The sequence below is a fragment of the Gallus gallus genome, chromosome 12 (assembly GCF_016699485.2).
Source record: "Gallus gallus isolate bGalGal1 chromosome 12, bGalGal1.mat.broiler.GRCg7b, whole genome shotgun sequence".
In the NCBI taxonomy this organism is placed as follows: Eukaryota; Metazoa; Chordata; class Aves; order Galliformes; family Phasianidae; genus Gallus; species Gallus gallus.
Window position 1 is genome coordinate 351,074 of NC_052543.1, and position 26,324 is coordinate 377,397.

At 44.8% G+C, this 26,324-nt stretch overlaps 1 long non-coding RNA gene across 3 annotated transcripts in view; it reads left to right on the forward strand.

Annotated features, from left to right (window-relative positions):
• LOC107054342 overlaps positions 1–26,324 on the forward strand; it is a 144,652-nt gene that overhangs the window by 11,890 nt on the left and 106,438 nt on the right. The window contains exons 2-4 of one of the 3 annotated variants that reach the window (XR_006931366.1): positions 4,313–4,429; positions 18,561–18,624; positions 19,567–19,678. This is a non-coding gene — a long non-coding RNA (uncharacterized LOC107054342). Of the gene's footprint in view, positions 1–1,337; positions 4,430–18,001; positions 18,625–19,566; positions 19,679–26,324 lie in introns of those variants that run through there. The other 2 variants (XR_006931367.1, XR_006931365.1) reach the window with 2 other exon arrangements.

Genomic DNA, 26,324 nt, shown 5'->3' on the forward strand with positions numbered 1-26,324 from the left:
GTGGTGAGGGACCATGTCAAAGTCCAGGTAGATGACATCAGTTGCCTTTCCTTTGTCCATGAATACCGTTACTCCATCATAGGAGGCCACCAGACTGATCAGGCACTACCTTCCCTTGTTGAAGCCATGCTGGTTGTCTCGAATCACCTCCTCATTGCCCATGTGCCTTCATATCTCTTCCAGGAGGATCTGTTCCACAATCTTTCCAGGCACAGACATGAGGTTCACCGGCCTGTAGTTCCCCAGTGCCTATTCTTTGTGCAACACATAAGCCTATTCAGGCTCTGTGTTTGTAGTGTGAGAACTTGATTTCACCAAGCTGAATGTGAGCTGGGGCACCTTGTTCACTGCCCTGCAAAGCCTTTGGCTCTGAGAGTTGAAGCAGGTGGAGTTAGCTGTTGGGTCTCACCTTTGTTATGGACATGGGCCCTGGGCTAGGAGAAACTGAGAGGAAAAAACAGCAGAAAACCGCCTAAGTAGTGATGCTTGCCTTGCATTACTTATTTGGTCTGACTCATGGAAAGAAGGAAAATCTCTTTTTGTGATTTTTAGATAATGTTAAAACTTGCTTTAGCTCAGCCCCCACATCCCTGCTCTGTTTTTGAAATCACCATACTATCAAGTCCATTTCCATGCAATTTTGAATTAGATTCTCTAGGAGTGCTTTTGCTCTCAATAGTGTTTTGGTCCGCTTTATAGCTCCACACCATCTGAAAAGGAGTATATCTTGAAACAGTTATTATTCTTACTGCAGCCCCTAAGCTCCCATTGTGCTTGTCCCTGTGTAATCACGGTGCTTAGCTGAAGGCCTTCACTATTTCAAAGGAATAGTCAAAGCAGTGGCTTGCACAGGGGGCAGAGGTGCTTGGAGGCAGGTGAGAAGTAACTCAGAACCCTACTGCTAGGGGGTCTGGAGGCTCAGCCAGCACCCTGCTTCCCCACCGAGCCTGAGCCTCACCTGACTCTTGGGGTAGTAATGCTGCCATTGTTTTGCTTAACAGGAATGACCAAGTTTGTTCCTTTAGCAGTCTGATAGCTTCTGAAATGGAGATCAGTTAGAACCAAGATGGGGCTTGACCTGGTCTGTTTGTAATGTGCAGCATCAGAAGTGCAGCTGTCTGTAGTGCTGCAGCAGGTGCACCATCAATTCAACTTGTAGAGGTTGGAATTCCGTCTCCCCCTTATCAAACAACACTGCATCAGTACAGAGCTGCTAGCAGATTCTCTTCTGGATAATCTGTTTTTCCTTTTGGCAAGTTGATTAAAATGTTGCCTTCAGTGGCGTATTTATGTTTGTGGAATTTCTAAAACATAATGGGTACTGGCCAGTCTGTCTGCCCCTTTCTGTGCGGCATCTCTTGTATGCATGACTGGAAAAGCAGTTGTCAGTGTCTTCACCAGATAGAAAGCAATGGCAAATGGCATACGTTAGCAATAGAAATTGCTTACCCCTTTCTCCTGCTCTGTGTTTGCCTGACATGAATAATGAAAAGTTAAAAGAATTATTTAACATGTAATAGATATTTAAAGAAATATTTCTTCCTATGTAGCATATGCGTGGTTATTGACAACCTAAAGAAGAGCAATTTGTCTTTAGCTCCTCAGTTATAGGAATCCATAATGCAGTAAATTATACCAACGTAAAAGTTAATGTACTCATCTTTAATGTGGATGTTTTACTGTTGCTATCACTATCAGAAAAGACACCCATCACAATGACATGCACCCAAGGAGAGGGGAGAAAAAAAATTCCTGGTGTAGTTGTGTCTAATAACCCAAATTACAGAATTCTTCTAATGCCTTTTTATAAAAAATAACATTTTTTTCAGTTCTGTGTTATATCCTATTAGTGTTGTTTCTCTCCTATCTGTACATATCTTAGGATTGCCTCTTCCCTTCCACTTTCTGTGATCAGCGTTTATTGTCCAGATGCTTCCCACAAAACAAGGCTTAAGGGACAAAGGCACATGGATACTGACCCAGATACAGCTCACCACCAACTTTTTTTCTTTCCTTCCCCTCAGCAATAGTGTGCTTGTTATGGTGTTGAGGAATCTTTGTTAAAAGGTTCAGGTTCTCCTACTGCTTGGTGTTAAAAATAAAGCCTCATTAGCTGGAACTTCAGTTGATTAGCAAAAAAGCTCTCAGGGAATAGGTGCTGGGATGGACTCAAGGTGTAAATAAAAAAGCGCCAATTCCATCCTGCTTCCTTATCAGTTCCTGGTGGCTTTCAGTACTCAAAAGCAACCCTGGCTCAGAGGGGCAGGGATGGAGTGATCCCTGGCTCACTGAGGCAAGAGGATTTAGGGTGATCTGCCCTAGGCTGCAGGCTGCTCCACTGCAGCTCTTTCAGGATAGCTTCACACAGTGTTCTGCATTTCCCCAGAGTCTGCTGGCGCTTCCCAGCATGAACAGTTGATTTCTGCCTGCCCAAGCTTCAAGAAACGCAGCTGAATGACCTTGTCCCCTCTGTATCACTCCCTGGGCCAAGGGAAACCTGGGCAGCTGTGCAGGTTGGGGATACTGAGTGGTTAGATGGTGCTCAAGAAGAGTAAGTTAATTGTGTGTTCTGTTCTCTTGCTGCCAGGAAAGCTGGGCTTTTTTTTTTTTTTTTTGTCCACTGCTGGCAATGGGACAGTTGATTTCTGCAGCTCCATCCTGCAGGAGCCAAAGCATGCCTGTCCTCTGCCAGAATACTCTTCTGCTTGGCAAAGGATATCTCATTATCTTGTGTCCAGAAGGGAAATGCAGCACATAGAGTAATTATATCTGCCATCCTTTCTGCCTCTATTTCTTGCAGTTAGCACACTCACAGTTAACTCCAAAACACTTTTTTTCCTTTCTTCCTCACAGTTCTTGCAATTGTACTGCCCTGAGCCACCAAGGCACACTTGAAATAAAGCTGTGCCTGTTCCTACCCACCTTGATTTAACTCTGTCCTTTGGGAAAAACCAAGAGATCCAGCTCTCCCAGACAGGGCAGAGAGATGTGAGGGAACCAGGGACAGGATCTGTGCTTGTCCTTGCTTCTCCTTTACCTGTCATTCTTCCACATGGGCCCTGTATATAGCCACAAATCTGAACATCCAAAAGAACTTTCTGCTGATCAAACCGAGCTGGGGTCTGTCTGGGAAAGGCCTATTCCCTCTGCTGGGTTTTCCTCCCTCTGTCCATAGCAGCAGTGGAAGAGCAGGAGCACCTAGCAAAGGGAAAAATTGTAATTGCTACTAATTATTCATCATCCTTGTGAGCCTGTCTGTAGGGCTGCAGCTTGGCTTATGGACTGTTTTGTGCCTCTGGGCATACTTGGCAAAGCCAAGGGCTTGTGACAGCCATCCCAGGACCACAAAAGCTGTAGATGCTTCTGCCAAACTGCAGCTCACCAGGGCAGGAAGTTCCATCTTCCTCCTTGCTGAGAGGCCAGAAAACCAGCCAAGAAAGTTGGCAACCACAGACAAGGATCAGCCATGAATTCTCGCTCATTTTTCCTTGCCTCAGATTTTTTTTTTTTTGATATGGCAAGCCAACATGCTCAGCTAGCCTAAAACTAATGAGATGCTCTTTTCTTGGAGGCACACAGCATGGCTATTTCATGTATGTGGTATGTGTGTTTGAGGAAGCATGGGGGAGATGTGATATTTTGAGGGGCCTAGAAGACAGCAAAGCTCCCAGCTTTTCTCTTCCTGAAGAGTGGGATCAGGCAGCTCATGCTTCTCTTGCCTTGCAAAACTCAGTGCTGCTTTTTCAGAGCAGAAAGGAACTGAAGTGACTTACCCCAGCTGCAGTCAACTGTGTGCAGCACTCACTTTGCTGATAGCTGTGAGGAATTTGCATTTTTTAGGCTGTGAAAGAACTCAGGCAATAACAGGCAAATTGGACAGACAGATGTTTGGGAAGGGCTCACTAGGATCTTCTGTGTGTTCTTCTGAGCTCAGGCAGGAGGACTCAGGCAGGAGTACAGCCAGATAGTTTCATTTTTTTCAGGAAGATTAATTAGCTAGCATCGACTGTCCTAGCCCTGCATCTGAGAAATAAGTTCTTAGGGCAACAAGTGAGCTGTATAGTTGTTCCCTCTGGAGCCTGCTGAAGGAATCCAATGGACTTTTCCCCAGGCTGTTGGTACCTAGATGTTGCATGTTGCCATATGTTCCATTGTCTCAGTTCTTGAGCTGTCTGTTGAAGCTTGTGTAGTTGGCACGTAAGTGTATTAAGGAAGGAATGACCAAAGTCTGAGTGTATTTTCAGGATCCTCTGTCTCAGTGAGGAGCAGCGGTCCTGATGACCTCACGATGTCCTCTCTTCCTGCTATGCAGGAAAGGTGTCTGAGCCTGACAGGCCTGATGAGACTGCAGCAGAGATATGGCTACAGAGCATGTTCTTGTCTCCTGGATACTCCCACGGCTCTTCAGAAGCACTCTGAACAGCCACAAGTAAGTTGGTCTTTACAGCTTGAATTTTTGGGGTCAGATATTGTGCCATTTGTCTCATTAGGCAATAGTGAATGAGAAATGGCATCTGGAAGGGCAGTAAACTTGGCTGTGCTAAACTGGTAGCACTGGAGGTGACAAATGGATTTAAAGACTGTTCTTTTGAGCCATGGCTTGATTTGAAGTTATCTTGATCTAGGTGGTCCTGCAAAACTAGATATTTGATGAATAGAGTGTATAGAATGAATAGAATTAGAATTTCGTATTGAGAAGACAGACTAAATAATGCCATTAAAGCCTTAGAAGCAATAGGTTAAGTGATGCCACAGCTTCTTATTCTCTTTTTCTGAGATCTGTGCCCCAGTGCTGGAGTGCATGGACCTGTCTGTTCAGTTTCCTTACTCATGGGCAGAGAGGTCTAGCTCTTTCCCTTTGTACAAGTCTCCTCTTGTTTCCTGGTACCTATTAGTGACCTTCTTGGGAGGGTTGGAAGCCCCAGGGTTTTCCCTTGAGGGACAATTCCTCATCCTTGAATAAGATGTTTACTCTTGTCTGAAACTGCATAGGTCTTGAGCAGTACAAAACCCTAACTATGCTTCCTTCCCATCTCATTGCTTTTGTGTAGAGACATGGGTATGTGAATTGCTTGGGGTGGTTCAAGCTGTGGCATGATAAGCTTCATCTCTAGTCACTTTCCCAATCTACTTTGTCAGGAGCAGGTTCTGCTCCTTGTCCATATTTTGCAGTCCCTACAGTACATAGGGATCTCCTGGCTTTTTTTCCACTGTCCAGTCCAACTCCAGGTCACAATACATAGGGGAAATGGTTACTGGCTTTAAAAACAGAGGACAGGCATCTATTATTCCACTTTGAAAAATGGGTAGGTTTGGAGCCATGGAAGGGAAAGGGCTCAGAGATGTTACAGTATTTGTTTTGCGTATTGGAAAACAAAAATATTTACCAGGCTACTTTCAGCTGCCAGCAATCCATAAGCTTGGTTTTCATTCAAAAAGCATTCATTGTATTTTCTTTGAGGATTTAGTGACATTTCTCAAAATTTTCTATGTATGCAACCCTCTGGGACCGAATATTAATAGCTGTGAAGGAAAGGTATCCCTACAAAGAACTTCTGCAGCCTGCAAAGAAAACGTGGAATACAATTGAGAAAGGTATCCAGTATTTGAGGGAAATAGCCCTGGTGGAAATGTTATATGAGTCTAATTTTGTTCCTAATGATCCACGCCAAAACCATGACAAATAATTGCATTTTTTTTCTCAAATTTGGTTCTGACTCTGTGACCACAGTAAAGTTTAAGAAACTATTATTTATTATGGGTTAAAAAACATTCTGTGATTCTGTCTGCTTTGCTGATTACTGGACCGTACTGTGATCTTTCTCCCAGCTGCAAACCAACATTGTGAAGGCTGCTTTCAGACTCTATGGGTTGTTCACAAAATGTCTGGGAGAGCTACTTCCTCTAGCATCAATTACTCAGCTCTGCTGCTAGGACCTTGTCAGAGAAACTTGAGGACAGATGTCATGGGAAGAGAGAAGGTGTTATTTGAACCCCTTTCTACTTCAGGGTCTGTCTCTCATCTCTGTCTTCCCTAGACTCCAGAAAGGGATGTGTTTGTTTTTGACGCTGTAGTTTTACATCAGATGGAGCTCAGTGTTGGTCAGAGGCTAAGCTTCTCTCTCAGGACAACAGCTAGATGTCAGGCATCCTAAAGGGTGTCTGCTGAGCACAAGCCCAGTGAAGCCACCCACATATCATGTTGAAATGTGTACATATGTTATTTGTTGAGGGGAAGTAACTTCCACAGAGGATACTTCTCAGCTTTTAGGTGTGGTGTCCTGCTGACATGGGGAAAGTGTATCTGTATTCTGTCTGTCTGTCTGTCTGTCTGGAGCTGATCCATGACTGACAGGTCACTGATGTGCTTTCAGGTAATGCTGACTATAGGCCACTGTTTACTTCCACTAAATTTGGAGCTCTGGACTGTAAGTTCACAGTACCTACCTTGTTAAAAACCCTCAGGTGACCTCTAATACTAGAAATGTTAAAGTTAGGTTAACAAAATAACAGCCACCCCCCACTCTTCAAGGCAGAAGTGATCAAGTAAAATCTATAATGTGTGATATGGAAAGGAAGTGTGAGCTACTCTTAGTCCTAGCAGAGCTACAAGACTGTGTGAGATGGAAGGCCATAGAGGAAAGACCCTAAATGTATTTGTCTATTTCCAATTTGTCGCTGTAAAGAATGGCTAAAGGCATTGTGTGATTTTTTAAATCCAGCCTCCTTTATCCAGCTTCCTTTTCAGTTTATGGCCTGAACTTTCATAACTAGATTTGTAAATAATTCATGAAGTGTCCTAACTATTCTCCTGCATGTTAAATTGCCTCAGCTGGCATAATTGCTTGCAAATATTGTGTATGGCAGCAAGGGAAAAGCCAAGTTTGCTCTGTATTTATTGCATTTCACTCAGCTTAGCCACTGGAAGCAGCTTGAGTCAGCTTTCACACCCTTAACCCAAAGCTGAGTTGTTTTGGTTCCTAGTAGAACTGGTTGGGAATCTCTTGATGAGATGATTATTTGTTAGTAAGTGCAATATTACGTAGATGATGACTTTTAATGGAGAAATGTAAATTTCAGTTGTTATTGTTGCAGCCAATATGGAATTATGGTGCTACTTCTTGTTGTAGCGGGATACCTGCTGTAGTGCAGCCTGGGAACAGGCACTGAGGCTACGGTGTGAAAGCTCTTACCTTCAGATCCAGCCCCACAGGTTTTCAGACCTCTTTCTATCTCAGTGTTGGAACTGTTGACTCTGCTTGGATAGACACATGGAGTTGGGTATACTCTGAGTAATGGGAGCTTATCTTTTTCCTTCTTTTTTTTTAAAGGGTTTGAGTTTATGCTACATCAAATAGTTAAATTATTGGTCTATGGAATATACTGCAAAAGGGCAAAAGTTTTCATCTGAAAGATTATTATTATTATTATTATTTTAATTCACAGCCCAGAAGGAGAGAATCCTTCTAAGGTTAAGAAGGAAAAATGGCATCTGTCCTAGGACTGTGGCAGTTCCTGACTCCAAGACGGCTCTTCAAGACTTTTCCCAAGACCTGCTAACTGTTGCTAATTGCAGTGAGCCAAAAATGCTTCTTGTCATCACTGTCTGGATGCTTGACAGGGCCAGGCCTGGACAACTGCTTGAGACAATCAGTCTGATCCAGCAATTGGTAATCAGTGCCTAAAAATAACTGCACAAATTGAAGCACCATAGAAAGCCATGATTGGGACTGGTAGAGAACATGGTTCTGCTTGCAATTTTGCTAGTATAGGCAACTAGAAACAATAGTTGCCTCAACTTCTATATTCATGTTTTCTCAAGGCTTCTGGCTGGTAGGAGTGAGCCTGGCTGGTCATAACTGCAAGATCTTGCCTGTTCTATTTGTAGAACAGAAGAGCTGTACCAGTTAAATTTTTTTGTTGAGAAATAAATATTTCACTTCCAGAATCGCCGAGTTCTGTTCCATATATACATATTTTTTTTCTGTTTGTATGTTAACACCTGCAAACTGGAAAGGCCAAACCTCCTGCTTTTCCTGTCCCCAGTGCAATTTGTAGGATACAGCTTTACCTCTCCATGTTCCCAGCTTCACTATGTGTTTGCAGAGCTCCTCACATCTGACCAGCAGAGCTCTGATTTGGATTTATGCACAGGTTGTTTGCAGTTCAGGCATAAAATGTAGGAGGAGTAACTTTTTTTCATAAGGGGGCACTGGGTGTCCAGGTTGCTCGACTGATTGGACTGACTTGTAGATCTTTTCTCCTGAAGTCAGCTGACAGTTTTAAACTATCTTTAAATCATACTTTTGTAGTTCGGATTTACCAAGAGCTTTTTACAAATGAAACACAGAATCTGATGCTCTCCACATGGAAGACAAATTCTTGAATCTGTCTGCCTGTGTATTGACATAAAAGTGGGCTCCCAGAAGTATAATTATGTATACATGCTGGTGATCTCTGCAGTGGTGATAGACACTTCCAAATGGCCCTACTCAGAAAGGAGAAGTAGTGTTGAAAGGCAGATCCTGCAAGCCTCATAGATTTATGGAAGTGAGGGATCTGAAGTGGGTTAATGGTACAAGTACCTATAAATCTGGTATGCTAGTCTTTCACGTGGAACAACTACCTACAATGTAGCTTTAAAAATAACAGTAGCCTATTAGATTTCCTAGGAGGTCTGGCACAATTGAATGTGCTGGTAGTTTTCTGAGGCCAGACAGCGGAAGGTGGTCCATGGATGCTGTAGGCCCACTGTCTTTTTTCCTTCTCCCTGTTCCCTATCTCATTTTGTTTTGTTTTTCTTTGCTGTCTTTTTGTTACTGAAACACAACTCCTTTGTGGCTTGCAATCTCTCACAGTTGCTTGCTGAAGGTGAGTGATTCATCAGGCCCAACCTGGTTAAATCGTGCAAGCCAGGCACCAAAGTTAATCAGACCAAAAGGAAAGAAAAATGGGAAGGAAAAAACAAACAGAAAAGCCTCAGAGCTAGTTCTAATTTTTGAACCACCAAAAATGCCTGTAAGTCTGAGTTCTCCATCCATCCTCCCACCTTCAGTGGGGAATCTGAGAGCAACCCAGGCAATGGGTTTTGAAGTGCAACTTGCACTGTTGCAATGCAGAAGAACATGATTCAGCAGGCCTCTGACTGCTGCCCATGGCTCATCTGTGGCGCCTTGTTCATGTGGGAGCTGGAGAGCAGGCGACTGTGGTTGCAACCTGCTAATCACTTCCACTCGGATTTGTTGTGATACACCTGCAAGGGTTGAGGTGAGGGGGCCAGGCAGCTGCTGACATGAATCATGTGGTGTTCTGCTGTGTAATTAGGAAGGAGCTCTGGGGTTCTTGATGCGCCAGTGAGATTTCTCAGGCCTGAAACATAATAAAGACCTCCACCCTCTTAAGCAGTGAATTAACATCTTCCTTTCTGATCCTGAAGGAGGTTGAGCTCTTGCTGGAGGCCTGGCTGTCTGGTTGGAGAGGTCTGGGGCATGACTAGATGGGGCAAGGCTGATGGCAAAGTCATTGCGGTAGCTGGAAGGGCAGATTTAGGAGGAGGAAAGACCACGAGTGGGAGTAAAGAGCCTAGGGGTGCTCTGTGGGAAGGCTGTTGCTCCCCACTGCGCGCGAATCCAAGATAGTACTGCTCGCATCCACCCTGTGACTAAATGGAAGCAGAGTTGCACAAGCACTGGCAATGGGGTGTGCCTCTCCCCTGTGTGCTGTGATGTGCCGCGGGTTCTCAGGCTGTTTTCTGCTTCTGTGCCTGCTGCTGAAGAATACCTTTCTGCTCCTCTTGGCTGGTTGCAGTAGATGAGCTGGCAGAGAGGTGCTGGGCTGGATCTACTAGCTTCAGGTCTGTCGTGGCAGTGTATGCTTTCGGGACAAGTGAAAGGGGAGCATGGTTAACTTGCAAACAGGTTTATTCTGTGTATCCATGGTGCTGTTTGCTCCAGGAGTTACCATGGGCTTGTAGTGGGCATGAGGAAACACATTAAACCCTGAAATCTTCACACCACAAATGGCCTTGTTCTGAAACGAAGAGACTAGTTAGTGAGTAAGAACGCTTCAAGGGATTTCATCATATTGTCCTGTAGTTCTTTCTAGCCTCTGATTCCACACTGCAGTGGGAAGACATTTCCTTTACTCTTTGTCATTTTAGATTCATTTTAGTTTAATTCTGTTTTGGTATGTTTGGTTTTTAACAACATTTTATCAAAACTTCTTCAAGTGATTTTAATTTAAATTCCCATGGTACTGTCAGGACTGCATGCCAGACCCTCAGCTGCTGTGAATCAACAACAAACCACTGATATGAGCAGGTCAGTGCTGACTTATTCAGCTGAGGATCTGGCTCACCCTTGTTTGAAAGCAAAACCCATTTCCTCACCCTGGTACTGAAAAGCTGCATATCAAGACGGGTTTTTTTTAAAGCCACCCCCTTTTAATTTTCACCACTTGTTTTGTTAGTGTTTTACACTGCTCTCATTCTTTGCTGGGGCAATGAAACTTTTCTATTGGGAATCATTTCACTCCAAACTCACAAGACTTGACAGCGCAGTTTTGAGAGGATAGGTTTGATGTTGCATTGAATATGAAAAATGAGATTAGCTTCTACAAAATAAGACTTCTGACTGTAATATTTTATTTCTTCCTGCATGTAACATTCATATTGTACAAGGGGGAGTAATGCCTCCTAATGTTTTCTTTATATGGTGCTTCCAGATGCCAAGGTTGGTGCATGATTGCGCTCTTCAAGTCAGAGAGCACCTGAAGAGCTGGGTACCACTTGAGCCAAACAAGGGGATTCCAGATTGGCACTTGTGCAATTTCTCTGCAAGAAATACCTTTCACAGGCTGAATGACTGTCGTTTTATTTTTGTGAAAAAGCATCTGCTCTCCATAGCACAGTTGTACTTTTCTGTTGGCGCTGTCAGTCTCTTTGTTTGAACACCACAGACGGCAGCTCCATCGCTTACTGCATCCCTTTCTCATGAGGGCTGACACATTGGCATGTGGGAGAAGGAGCCCAGTTCTGTCTTCCAATCCAAATGGTCCCAGGAGCTCTTCTGCCTGGCTCAGGGCTGGTGAGCCCCAACTCTGCCTCCTGACAGTTTGCATGTTTAGCAGAAGTCCTGTTAGGGTTAGTGGCTCCTGCCTAGGCGATGCCTCAACATTTGGACCTCAGCCACCTTCCCATGGCAAAAGGAAGAAAACCCCTTTCTAACACGTAACAGAGGAAAAACACTATTATGGGTTGGTAGTAGCTGCCACCCTTCACTTATTGCAGTTGCTGCAGTTGTAAGAAATTATTAGCACTCCTTTGTGGAATCAGGGAGCTCAAACAATGGTGGCCTCCACCCCAAAGAGACGTCAGTACCCAAAACAAAGGCACAGCACCAGTGTGTATAGGTGTGGACAGGTTTCCTTGGCTATCGCTTGGGAGAGACTGGCAGGAAAGGCAGGGGAGGCAGCAGGGGAGAGCCCTGAGCAGAGCAGCACTCAGTGCTTTGTGGGCTGATTGATGGTGAAGAGGGAGCAGAAACAGGGAAATAAACTAGGTTCAGCACTGGGAGAGATTTTGTACCTGCTTCCTTTACATTTCTGCAAAGAAGCAGCTGGCACCAATGAGAGATGGAATCCACGTGGAGTGAATCCAAGGCTTTGGCTATCTACTTCTCTGAAAGAAAGTCATAAAGAAAATGAAACGAGTTGGAAAACAAAAGGCATTGGCAGTGGAACAGGCTGTTACCAGAATACGTGGATAAGAGTAAATGGAAGAGCCTGATTTGCCTGGTCCTGTGCAAATCACATTAGGAGTTTACAAACCAAGAAGTGATGACTGATGCAGAGAATGAGGACAGCAGGGAGGGAGTGAAGTTCTTTAAATCTCTTATTTTCATTTGACTCTGTTCCAGGATGACACAGTCCACCCTATATTAAAAATAACTGCAAAAAGGAGATCACTTTAGGATATCTTTTGGGAATATCACAGGTTTGATTCACGTTCTCTATTTAGCTTTTCTGCCAACCTATCAGTGGAGTTGTGCTGTCATGGGCAGAAGTAACACTGCGATGACTCGTAGCTGTGACAGGGACCTTGTGCTACCTTCCTCTTTTTAGCATGAAACTGTAAGGAAGACTTAACAGCACCCTGCTTTTAGCCCGATGTACTTTTCATCCAGAGATCTGTCAGGTAGATCAGTGCTGGTTTAGGAGTCAGGGGATGTAACCTCAGTCTCCCAGTAAAGTGTTTGGGATGACTGTTGTGGGCAGGGAACTGTTATTCACTGTGTTCACTTCAGTCAGTTGCCTTTGCAGATGTGTCAGTAGAAACATATATCCATTGTCCTTCTTAGTTTAGTTTGTGGAAAAAAATGCATCCTGTGTCATTGCTGCCCACCTGCAGATTTCAGCCAGATTTGACAAAGAGGAAGAGAACTCTGAGATGTTCCAGATTTTCATTTATATTTTCTTTCTTTTTCATCTGTGGAAATAAGCAGTAGGTGAGAAATTAGATTTGATTGTTCTTTACACCCAGCTGCAGCAAAAGCACAGGTCTTGTTGGAAAATCACCCCCAGAGGAGACTAAGTCCTGAGTGGCCTGGGCAAAGGTGTTATTGTCAGAGAGCTGTTTTGGTCCTGGGGAGCCTTGGTATAGAAATCCCTGGGATGGATACCCAGTTACTGCACAGGGCAGCTGGGTGAGTTATCTCCTGTCTGCTTGGAATGGAACTGCAATGCTCCCCCTTGCTCTGAACTAGTCAGTGTAATCCACAGAGCGAGGTGGTGTAACAACAGGATGAACAAACCTTAGCCAGTTTGTGCTGAGAGATCTGTCTGGTTCAGCAAGGGAAAGTTGGCTTAGGCTCCTCTGTAAGGTTAGAAGGCAGCTAACAACTCCTTTTCAAAATGGCATAGGGCTGATAAAAACTGGAGCTGGCCCAGCACTGTGAAAGCTGTGGACTGGGCTCCTCAGTTTCCTGGCTGAGATGGGAGGAACAGTCACGCAGTTTGGTGGGCAAATGGAAAAAATCAGGCAGAAAATGCAGGAATCCCCTCTTTAAGGGCTGGCAAGTGAGAGAGAATTAGCCCCAGATTTTCTTTGTGTTCAACTGGAAACATGTTATCCCCACGTAAAATCAACTAAAAAGTCAAGTTAGGTTTAAAAAGGCTATAAAAAAAAAAGAAAAAAGAAAAAAGGGAGATTCTAACCCACAGACTTTAACTGTCAGATTGTTTGGGAATTTGAATACCTTCATACACTTTCCTGTGAACTGTTTTCTGTGAAACCACATGGATTGCCCAGCTCTCCTGTGGCTTGATGGGAACCAGCAGTGTGGCAGCTGGAAGCAGGAGGTGCCCTGGGAAGCAAGAGGCTGCAAGCAGACAGGGCTTCCTCTGCCACATTACCCTGAGCAGCATGAATGGCACTGCAGGATGAAGTGCTGCTGTCATCTGAAGGATGTTTCATACTGCTGCAGACCAGGAAAAAAAGCCTCTTCTGGGATCTCAGGCCTGAATAACACAATTAATATGGCTTTTTCTTAGTTGTCTCTGCTTATGTTTCCTCATGATAGTACCTCTTCCCCACCCTTCAGGATGACTGTGGTTTTTCCCAGTGCGTGAGCAGGGAGTGTTAGACGCTTCCTTGTCAGGGCTGTACACTGGGCTCACCTGCTGCTGTTTTGCCTTGCAGGAAGCATGACTCGTGCCGATTCTGCTGGTTATTTCATGGGAAGGCAGAAAGTGCCTTCATGAGCTAGCATTGTGCCAGCATTGTAGCTAGGGGTGACTGCTTCTGTGTAGAGATGGGGCTCTTTGGAGGAGAGCAGGGATTTTGCTGCTGTTATATGTTCTTTTGTGCAAAGCTTCCTATCACAGATGAGATCCTCTTGTGCTGAGCATGTACAGATAAAAAGAGACTGTCCTGAGTCAGAAAACATGTCCAAGTAGATGTGTGCAGAGAAACAGTCAGCTTACAGTCAGTCCAACATAGAATCATAGAATCATAGAATCGCTAAGGTTGGAAAAGACCCACAGGATCATCCAGTCCAACCATTCGCCCTTCACCAATAGTTCTCGCTAAACCATGTCCCTCAACACAACATCCAAACATTCCTTGGACACCTTCAGGCTCAGTGACTCCACCACCTCTCTGGGCAGCCCATTCCAGTGCCTGACCACCCTTTCAGAGAAGTAGTATTTCCTAATGTCCAGCCTGAATCTTCCCTGGCGCAGCTTGAAGCCATTCCCTCCTATCACTGTCACACGAGAGAAGAGGCTGACCCCCAGCTCACTACAGCCTCCCTTCAGGTAGTTATAGAGAGCAATAAGGTCTCCCCTGGGCCTCCTCTTCTCCAGACTGAACAATCCCAGCTCCTTCAGCCGCTTCTCATAAGGTCTGTGCTCCAGACCCCTCACCAGCTTTGTTGCCCTTCTCTGGACACGCTCCAGGGCCTCAATGCCTTTCTTACAGTGAGGGGCCCAAAACTGGACACAGTACTCGAGGTGCGGCCTCACCAGTGCTGAGTACAGGGGGACAATTACTTCCCTGTTCCTGCTGGCAGCACTGTTTCTGATAGAAGCCAGGATACCATTGGCCTTCTTGGTGACCTGGGCACACTGCTGGCTCATGTTCAGTCTAGCCTCAATCAATACCCCCAGGTCCATTTCCTCTACACAGTCTTCCAGCCACTCTGCCCCAAGCCTGTAGCATTGCCTGGGGTTATTGTGGCCAAAGTGCAGGACCCGGTATTTGGTCTTGTTGAACTTCGTCCCATGGATTTATTTTTCTTCATGGATGAGGAGTTTTTGCTCTCTCCATTCTGAGGATGAGATGGCAGCAGCTCAGGTAGAGGCTGCTGTTAAATCAGTTGCCAGACTCTCACAGTTCTTACCAGGGCTGAGGTTTCACCTCCTTTTCTTTGGGCTAACTGCATGAAATGGAGCGGAATCACAGTTTCCGTGTGCTCTCTTTTTTCTGATGTTGCATCATGTCTCTCTTCTCTCAGATGAGTTATTATGGCTGATGCAACATTGTCTGCATGAAACTTTGGAGTGGAGTGGCTTTGTACAGTAGTTGAGGAGAAGGAAGTCATGGGTAGATTGCCTGGGCAGGCTGTAGTGTCTCAGTCCCTGGAAGCTTTTTGGAAGAGGCTGGCTGTGTGCCTCAGCCATGTTACACAACAGTGGAACCTGTTTTAAGACAGAATGCGGACTTGTCTTTGTATCATTTGTTCACCTCTACTTTGCAAATAGTACTTTCTAGTTAACTGGTAGTGACAAATGCTCATGGAATATTGCAGGTGGGTGAATAACCATCAAAGAAGTATTTGGAAGTAGTTGCTCCTGGTATACTGGGTTTGAGCTTCCAAACAAGAGCTCCAAATAAGTGAGCAAGAAGATGGCATTAACTGTGGGTACCTTTTGCTGAAAGGGTGTGGGCAATAACCCCATGTAGGAACCGTTAGTAGACCTTGTAGGCTCTGATGTGGTCACACTAAACCACAGGTTTGTTTTATATGTGAATGTAGTCTCTTTACTTTCTAGTATTTGGTTGGCTTTAGATATGATCTCCTTTTTCCCCTCCTTGTTTGTGAAGCCTTTTTTTTTTTTTTTTTTTTTTTTTTTTTTTTTGAGGTGATTTAATCACTAGGGAGGAGTGCAGGCTTCTTAGAAACTCAGAAGATGTTTTGCTCTTCAGCATTGTCCCCTCTCTGCATATAGACAAACAGGAGATCTGGGTAAGGAGAATCAGTCATGAGGCTGAGGAGAGCTACAGGCATGAAAGAAAGCCTCTGAAGAGAGTGAATGGAACAGCAGAAAGGCTGCATTTTTTTCAAGAGATTTGTGCGTTGCATGAGCAGGGATAATCTTGCAGCCTTTTCTCCAGCAGGTGACTGCAAGTTCCATTTATGCTTTGTTTAGTCTTTGTGACCAGAAAGTGTTTATCTTCCCAGCTCTTAGCTCTTCCTTTGCTGTGAGTCTTTTGATTTTTGTTGTTTTTGTTTTGGTTTGGTTTGGTTTCCTTTTCCTCCTCAGCTCTTCACACATGAAGCACAAAGCAGAGGCCACATTTGCCTGCTACCCCATTTGACATCTTCACAGCATGGCTGATGCTAGCTGGGCTTTGAAACAGAGGCAGTTGTGACACAGGGCCTCCCAAGCAGCTCTCCTGTCCTGCTTCCATTCCAGCTTCATGCATGCATTCAGAGCAGCCAGCCCGCTCCAAATACCATGGCTATGTCTTCAGCCAGCCAGAAGTCATCTACAGTTTGCCTCTTGTGACACTGAGTCACAGGGAAGAGGAAGATCTTGGTTCACTGTCTCATAGGAAGCACTCTGGCTCCAGGCTTCCTTGAGCATTTCCTCACTTGAACACCAGTTCAGCAAAGCATTTGAATAGAGCTCATTCAGCTGCTGTCTACACCTCACCACTCCCTACAGCATGACAGTGAATGTTCTCATGGTGCTGATGGTTGTTTCCTGAAGAAGTGTCAGCTATATGTGGTAGAGTCGGTTGCTTCAGTGTTCCCTATTCACGAAAAATATTAAAAATACTTCATTAAAAATCATGACTCTGGTGGCAGAAGCTTCCTTCCTTTTCATCTTTTGCAAGCTTTGTCCATCCAATAGTGTGGAAATATGCATGAATGATGGAGAGAGGCAATTCTTTGTCTGCTACCAGAAGAAATGCAACATTTTGGGGAAAGAAGAAAATTTCGTGTTGCTTTTATCAGTAAATGAAACTTCAGAAAAAGTCTCTCTTGCACACATCATTTTGGAGGAAATTTTCCACTTAGCCACATTTTTGGAGGTGCTGGACAGGTCTGCATTTACCTTTGTACAAAAATGTCTCAGCTCTCCAAAACTGCCCTGGAAACATCACTATAATAGCCTTTCCTGTGAGATTTCAGCTTCCTGCTGGGTTGACAATGTAGCCAGACTTGGTGGGATTTCCCCAGCACTGTGTGTTGTGCTGTGGCTGCACAGTAGCTCAACTCTAAGGCTCCCTCTGAGCAGATGCAGAATCTACAAAGACAGAGGTCAACTTAGATACCCAACATTTTCACAATCAAGTGTTTTACTAATGGTAATACTTCAAAACCTTCACAGTTGAAAGCATCCTTTAGATTTGTCAATCTGATGGAAAAAAATAAGAGTTTAGAGTATTGCATTGGAGCCATAGAGAACTACATTGGGAAAACTAAAAATACAACACCAGCCATGTCTGGGCCGTATTCCTTCACTCTGTTACTGTCAGCTCACTGCTAGCAGGTAGTGCATTTGGAGCTACACTGACAGCAACACTCACGCATCAGGTGCTGTGGATGGTATTAGGGGCCACTGGGTGCCTGTCTTAGGCATCGAGGGAGAGGACAGTTCAGAAAGTCTTCTTGTTTTATTTCCTCCTTTCCCAATCAAGATACTGCAGTCCTGTAGCTCCACCTGGGCAGATCTGGGTTGGGACTCAGAGCACTTACTCAAATGCCTCAAGCGCCATTTGAAGGTAGCGGTCCTGGTGGCATTCAAGATGACGTCAAATCCCTATAGCCTCTTTCTAAATGCTTGGTGCCTCCTGTCTCTCTTTCTGGGATCTGCTGCACTGCAGACCATGTATTAACAGGCCCTGCTGGGCTGTAAGGTGCAGCTGTTCCAATCACATTCGCAGAGGGCTCGTGCTAAATGTAAACCTGTATTATGTTTGTTCTTCTGTGATGCTTATATTTGTCTTGTATTTTGTCTGGGAATTCAGATTGTGTGTCTTGGCCTGACACTGTCAGAAACCACTGACACTGGTTTCTTTGCTCTCTTGCAGAGACTTGCTAGGGAACAAAGCAAAGGGAGAGTCTTGGTGAGACAACGTGCAGGGAGAACTGACAGCCAGCCAAAAGCCCCATCCAGCTACAAGAAGTTTGTAAGCAGAATTATTTTCTTAGCACGTCATCATGCTTCCTGCAGAAGCTTGGGCAGTCAGACAGGTTTTCCATCCTGGTAGGCTAGAAAACATGGGGTGATTATTTAGACAAGATGGTGAATATTACTTGATGATTGCCTTGAAGAGAGGGCTGCTGACAGGGGAGAGGGGAGAAAAAGTCTGGAGGCATGAAAAAGGGAACACTTGAGCCAGATCAGTACTGGGTATTTGAAGTCAGATTCCTGTCTTTTTCCTATGCCCGCTAATTCTAAGTCCAAACTAGAGCAGGTTTGCCTACTTTTACAGCTGGATCTGGGAGGTGTGTAAGTGCATGTCTCAGGTTCAGCAGAAAGCAGGAATTTTCCTGCGGTGAGCACAGTCTAACTGCAAGACTGGCTTTGTCCTGGCTCCAGCTCTCCAAGCCTTGATTCTATCTGGTGGTACTTCTACACTGAGGAGTATGTAGAATTAAAAAGTTAGAGAGTCGTTTTGAAGGTAATTAGCACAAGAGAGGAGAGACCTGCTACTTGTTTCTGACATACAGGTCCCACTATCAGTTCTCTTATGGAAAAAACAAAAACAAAAACAAAAAACCTCCAGATGTTGCCTACAGACCCAAGCAGATTTGTTGAAATTATTTCAGGTAGGCTGTGAAACCACACAGACAAATATCCATCACTGGAAAACACCACTGATCTACAGACAAGGTAAGAAGCAGCTTTGCTATATGATCTGTGTCACACTGAGGCGATTCACTAAGGAGTGTATAGAGCTTGCTTTTCTTTGTGTGGGTTTGTGTGTGATGAGATGTTGATTTTGGCTTTGGTGATGCTTAGGTTGCAGGAACCCTGCACTGCCCAGTGCCATAGTCTGGCAGTGTGGGCTATGTCCTGCATCCACAAGTTCACTGTTAGGCTGTGGTATGATTTAATTCAAGATTCACAAGCCAGATGCATATTTTTGTTTGTGAGGAAAGACAGCAATATGGATCAATGCTAGAAACCTATCAGTCCTAGATCAGATCCAGCATTGCAGTTAAACATAATGGGGCTCCTTCCCCTTTGCTGTTTGTTCTACCTCATCCCAGTGCACATCCCAATCCCAAAGAAGGGGAATTTCTGATTTTATCACCTACACACAAGCTCTTTGTCAAGCCTCATCTTGTGAATGTGGCTTGTGTTGAGGCTGTGGCTGGGAGAGCAAAGCCTGGTGGCTGTTTAACTAACACTGTAGCAGTCCTCTGCCAGTCTCCAAGGGTCTGCTGGGGATCTGCTGCATTCAGGTGCTGGTATGGAACTGCAGAGACCTTCTGGGCAGAGGGGGATGTGTGCCCACCCCTGCCCCTGCTCATGCCCTCATGAAAAGAATGACTGACCCATGCAGAAAACACTTCTGACACCGTTTACAGCCCAGTGTTAAAATAATGCCAATTGGTGCTGCTTCCTCCATGGAGTTGTTATGTGTGGAGTGACAACTTGTGCACGATGCTGCTGCAATCCTCTGTGATTGTGAATGGCATAGCTATCTTGATGTGATAGACTGAGGGACTACAGTTCACAGAGAGACCTGGGATCTCCTTCTCTGCCTCTCTATGCTCTTGCAAGGCCCACAGGGCTCTAATTTATGTTCCCACAATTCTCAATTTGCAGCTTGGTTCTGACGGACTCTATTGTGCCCCGCACCAGACTCCAGAACATCTGTGTCATGGGATGACACCTCTCTGCTGGGGAAGTCTGTTCAAATTTCTGTTCAGATCCTCAGGTAAGGTTGAATTTATTTTTGTTTCTGAAACACAGAGCAGTAAGAAGCAAGCTCAGGGTCACAGATGGCAGCACGGCCTTGCAGCAGAATGCAACATCCTTTTCTTCCTGGCCTAAACTGTTGAGTATAATTTGCTGGGTCAGCCTGCAAATGCAGGGATAAATTTCATTGGGTGAAGAGATGTCTGAGCATGGATGAAAAACAGATGAAAGCATAGTGTAGGTGACCTGCTCAACATATGGTTAGATAAATTTAAGCATGTTTTTTAATGGTGATTGTTTAACAGTTGGCACCAATTACCAAGGGATACACTGGGTTTTTTTTTTCCTGTCACTTAAAGCCTCTGAAGAAACCGTATATTCTAAGTGCTGCTATGCAAGCCATTGACTTGACCAAAACTGTATTTGAAAATTGCAGAGAATCTCTGGTATCAATACAACATATGATGAAATCAGCTAGACCTATGGCACCCTATGGAGAAATGTTAGAGGTCAAAGGTTTTGAGTACTAGGACGAGGAAGTTACAGCCCCATATCTGAGTCATGATCTTTGTTTTTCTCTTCTGAGGGGGAGAAATCTGTGCTTTTAGAAGAGTGTTAGTTTTGCTTTATGAGTGTTCCCTTTGATTTCAAGGGGAGGAAAAGTAGTTGTAAAAGAGGCATTTTTCTCTGATTTTATCAACTTGCTGCAAAACACTTGAGAAAGTACAAGTCAGATTCATCATAGAGAAGTGGGGCTAATTCAGAGAACAGGGAGCCTTTCCCGCCAACTAGTGAAGTTTGGGCTAAGCTCATCTAAAGCTGAAAAAACTATCTTCAGCTGAAAATAATTGTGGGCTGACTGAGGAGGGAAGTGCAGTGTATTCTTGGCCAGCTCTTGCTCTCACCTAGGTGCCAACTCAGTCTCTGCTGGATATTGTACTGGGCAGCTGCTGTGGAACTGGCTGGCTCATCTCGGAGCTCTGGGACTGTTAAGCCTGGAGAGAGTTTTGTTTCTAGTGCCCAAAGTGTCAGCACAACTTAAGCTTTCTAGAGTGTCCCGAGGGCAGCAAGTCTCTGTAGAAATGATGCCTAGGTTATTTCTAAATGATCTGCAGTCTCAGTGATTATTTCCTTAGTGCCCTTCCTGACCACCTGGCTACAAACTGGCTTGGAACAGGTTGGAAGGGCTGAACAGGAGGACACAGGTACTGCTCTGAGCCTGGGTAGGAACCTCTAAACTGGAAAGTGTTGGTGTATCTCCATGGTCAGCTTTCTCTTGAGCAAAACCAATCCAAAGGAGTGTGGTGCTGACTGTTGTTTTTTTTTTAGAATGGAAAGCGAGGCTCACTCCTTCCCAGGTATTGGTATTGGCAGGTCTGGTAACTCCTAAACATTATGTTTGGAGATGTCAGGGAAATGAATATTCCCATAACTGTTTCACTGAAAGCAAAACTCTGGGACTTCTTTCTTTATTTTCAACTTCTAAAAGACTAACTCCAGAAAATGTCGTGCCTGGCAGAGCCTGCCTCGCTTTGCAATGGCTGGACTATGCCTCTGCAGCCAGTTCTTTATATGTGGGGACTCAGAGAGCTTGAAGAACAAGCCAAGGCAATACAAACGGGACCTTCTGAGAGGCTGCTGCAGCTGCAGAGCACAGCCCTTACGCTGGCCCCAAGATCTGTTTATCTTTTGCCTTCAAGGAAGCGTCAGTTAGGGGGAGCTCCCCAAATGGTATGGTTTAGAAAACTGTATCCTCTGCTTGGAAGTGCACATGCATCTTTCTTTATAAGCCATCTGATATATTTTTCCTTCTCTTCCTCTCTCCTCCCCTGGCAGCAGGATCTCTGGCCACTGCATACTTTTCATTAAATCTTTCTGAATGTAAGCTTGTATGTTCTGACTCAGAGTCAAAGGGTACCATTGCAGGGATAAAACTCAGCAGCAGAACTGAAAGCATTTTCTGGTTCTGATTACTGGACAACTCAGTTACTGCGCAGTGTGTTCTTGGCTGGGGGCTGAAAACTGTCGCAGGAGCATTCCATGATGCTCCAGGAATGCTGAACTTCCCCCAGAAAGTGAGGAGTGTTGTGTCTTGGCCCGTTTCCAGCCTTTCTAATGCTACTGTCACTCTTATCCTATGCGTTCTGCTTTTACAGTATGTACTGGTGCGTCTCCCCTTGCTGTTAGGAATAACTGCCACTGTTGTGCTGTCGGGTTCAGTTTGTTTTGTCTCTGAAGAAAGCCCCATGCTTAGTGATGAAAGTGGATAAACAATTGCTTACTTAGCTTTGCATCTCTGTTACCTGAAGGTATAATCCCTTTCTGAATCTGTTTGCCTTTGCCTCCATGCTGCTGCACCGATGCTTTGGGAGGAGCACAGTGCTGCAGCTGCTCTGCTCTGCCTCAAGGCATGTCAGCATGTTGGGAAGAAGTGGTTAATGGCTGTGGCTACATCTTCTTTGCTCCCCGTGCTATGCTGATGGTATGATGATGGTACTTGCCTTCACTCTGCACAGCCCTGTGCCCAGCTCCCATGGATTGACTTCCCAATTTGACCTCAGAGCTGCCTGCTGATAGCTGGGCCATGTCTGACCCTGGTTATTGGCATGGGGCTTGGACCTCCAGCTTGTCTTTTTGGCTAGGAACCTGTATTGTCACCATGATCATCTAGACTCTTCACTGGTCCTTATCTCCAAGGAAGCAGATTGCCCATGGTGTTCCCCGGCATGAAGCAATATCCTGCTTCTCCGTGAGCCTTCAGAGATCTCTGAGGAGGAGTGGTTCTTCTGAGAGTCTTGTCTCAGTCTGAAGCACTTCTTCAACATGCACAACAGAAAGCAACAGCGTGTGACTTTGGGGATGTCTGATCTACCCCCTGGGGAAGGTGGCACAGTGCACTAAAGCTATGCCTTCCTTCAGATCTCCAGTGTGGCAAGTAGGTTTCCACCAACTCATTTGTTGCAAAAATTGTTAGCATTCCAGCTATGAGGTGTGATTTGGTTCTTAATCCTTCAAGTTGATGAGACAAGCACTTCTCTCCAGCCTAAGGGAAGGATGCTTGGGAATCTGGGGGTTTCTCGTTTGTGTTTTAAGCTGATAATAATTCTAGTGTCTTCTGATGGGATCGGTAATCTGCCCTGTACTGTGGTGTTTTCAACCTCTCAGGACCAAAAGGAAAAAGTCTTTTACAGCATCCTTGCTAAATAGGTTCCTTGAGAAACATGGGAAATTCATGGTTACCTGCTTATTGGAAGCAGAGATCATGACAAATACAGTTGCAGAGGAATTACAGTAGCGATCAACAACAGACAGGAGGAAACTTCTCCTCTGAGAAAAGAAGCCACAATAAGGTAAGAAAAATACTTGGATCAGATAAATGAATTTCCTTGTGAGAGGCACTGCGCCTGGTCACTCCTCTCATTGTTCTTGCTAGCAGCTGCACATTTCCTCCTGAAGGACAGGTAAATACCCAGGGGCAAGCACATGACACCTTTTTCAGACTGTTTCTGTCTCCAAGAGATGGATGGAGGCATGTGTATAGAGGGGATCAGCCCTCCCCTCTACCATCCCTCTGCAACTCTTTTTTCCTCTTGCAGGCTGATGTTCCCTGCCAGCCTCTGTCCACTTTCCTCCCAGCCCTCCTGCTACCTCTTTTCAGATAAACCCTGTAGGTACCTTACCTGTAGGCCAGAATGCCTCTGTATCTTCTGTCTTGGAGCTCTGCTGGGACACAGCAGGTCAGACTGTAGGGTACACAGCCTGCAGGGGAGCAGCTGCAGCACACACATACCTAGGAACACATCTAGAGCAACACAGCCCACCTGTTTAGTGGATGCACACTTCTAAACAAGAATAATGTGTGCTAACAAGGAAGGAATTGTCATAGAATCTTTAGCTCTCCTCAGCTCTCGCTGAATAAACTCAGTCCTGGGATGTTTTCCTGCCTGGACTGTTTGAACTGTCATCACCATGGATAGGGGCAGAACTGGCATTGTGGCCCTTAGAACTTGGTAGCTTCCAAACTCACCTGAGCCACTGCCACATAAAGAGCAGCAATGCGATTTGTGCAAAATGGTGTCTGCATGGGACTTGCGCTGCAAGAAACCTGATTTCACTTGTGATGTGTACTTAAGTCAGCACTGTTTTGCACTAAATCCCTGCTGCTCCCCTCTTTCCCTGCTGGGCTTGTGTTGAGCTTATGGCAAATAAAACCTATTTTTTCTACTTTTCCATGAGGCACCATAAGTGTAGAGACTGGAGTCTGCAAGCTCTTTGCTACCCTTTGAGCTTTATACAAGATCTTCCTGCATGCACTGTGCACCTCATGAAGCAAGCTATCAGGGGCGTTTTGGGGATAGCTGGGATATGTTTGTGTCTTTTTGGAGATCCCCATTTGTCACTGACAGGTAAGACGGGCTAGCTGTGCTGTCTCTGAGACACTCTGCTATCTAGTTTCTCCTCAAGTTGGGGGATTTGGGTGACCCAGCAGCCCCTATTGTGTTTGCATGCCACTGCCCCAGAGGAGCTTTACTGGATGTAGTGCAAGCAACTCACAAGACACAGCTTCTCATCAAAGTAATTATTCACACCCTGTTCCTCTGATGCTTGTCTGAGTTCTGCAGAGACAATTCAAGGACTGAAAGATCTTACTTCTGCAGAAAATTAGAAGAATTGTTTTTCCCACACAAAGCTGCAGAAGAATGCTGCAGTGTTGCTGGAGATCTGGGACTGGATTAAGCTGAAGTAGGAAGCTGGGGACATGAAAACAAGGTGAATCAAAACTGAAGAAATTATTCTTGTGAAACGTAATTCACTTACACAGCTAGCAGGTGTTGTGTGGCTCTTAATAGCTGCAAACCCAGAAAGTGTTCCTGCTACTAAACTTGGCTTGCTTTTCTCTTGAACTTTAAGTAGGCTCTTCCTTGGAAGATGTAAAATCTTGTCTATATTTATATCTACCGTTCTGCCTAAGTAAAATGTAAAGTAATACAACCCAGCTGCATTATCAATAAGATGTTAAAAATATCCCTAGCTTATTTAAATTTAGCCTTCTAATGTGGCAACTACATTGGAGCTGACCTGGTGTTAGGAAAGCATTTCCAGCTGTTCCAGCGCTGTAGGGATCCTCTGTCAAGGGGTGTTCCTACAGACTGCACTGTCAGCACAGTTGTCACAGGGAAAGAGGTGGGTTCTTAATATTTTTTATTTATTAACATGTATGTGTACTACCAGGTCAAGGTGGACCCTAAGCTTCCTGTCACCTCTAAACTGACATGCTATTGTGCATATAGAGCTATCGCATATGCAAAATGTCTCCTCCCACCTTCTAACTTAAGTCAAGGATATGGGTTTCTTTTCAGATAGTGAACAGCCGCTTAAGTTCTATGCTCTTGAGTGATGGCCTTTTGTGAAATAGTTCTGTGAAGCTTCCCCAGGCGAAAGGTCTTACATGACTCTCTACCCTCTGCTGAGAAGGTGCTTCTTTTTCAAGTAAGCCATTTGATGTATGGAAAATTATTTAGCAAAAAGCCCCCTCCTACAGACAAGACACCTGAGCTCTTCTGGAGAGTCTTTCAAAGAATTTGAGATACCATTCAATGGTGTCAGACTGAATTGCCCTGAAGATTTTAGGGTTAGTGTTTGGTTGGTTGCTTGCTTTGGGTGTTTCTCTGTGGTCATTTTTTTTAAAGTACATTTGATTTTTTTTCTCTCAAACTACCTGTGTGTGTGTGTGTGTGTGTGTGTCTGTCTGTAAGCAGCTGCTAAAGATTTAGTATGAAGTGGTTTGTGGGGAGGAATCCTCAGGTATAAAATTACATCTGCTACAATGACGTTTGAGCTCTACCTTTTTTTTTTTTTTCCTTGGCAATTGTATGGTAACTGTTGAGTCTCAGCCTGAACCACTGATGGAGCACCTGGGGAAAGGACCCGGTCAGCCCTGGGAGCACAGTGAAGGCAATTCAGCTGTGTGACTGGAAGGGATGGAACCTGGCTGCACCTCTCTTAGACCCCATTTAAGGGCTGACTGTGGCTGGGGAGGGATCTCTGGTTGGAGATCTCTCCTTTGTGAAGCTTTCTTTCCCCTGCAAACTTGGATTCTTCTGATATGGGTGAGCAATCTTCTTCCCTTCCTTTATAGCACTTCTCTCTTGTGCCTGTTCTTCTGTCATCACACTTTTGTTCTAACGCCTTTCCCATCATATTGATCTGTCCAATTGTTACAGCTGTACTTTAAAATCAAACCACTGACAACAATCTGTGAGTCAGAGGTCACTAATGTTTTAGGATTTGCATTGTAGCTTTTATAACAAGTGTGGGTATTAGATGCTCTTATAACACAGGGAAAGGTTGTGTGTCTCCCGTTACCTATTTTGTATTTGCACAAGAAGATGGTGCAGGTTCATGGAAATTCATTCTTGCCTATCTCTTACATAAGGGTTTCTGGAGGCAAGATGCCTTTTAAAGATCTAGGTATGGCATAGATTAGGTTACTCAAATTGCCTGGCAAGGCAGGGAATCCAAAACAGTTCTCCTCTTACCCTGCCTGAGAACTGTCAGAGTCTTGAGATGCAGAGCTGGGCCTGAGTAAAATCTGGGACCAGTCCTCTCCATGACAAAGCTCTCCATCTTTTTCAACAAAGGGATGAGGAAACTCACATGCAGTG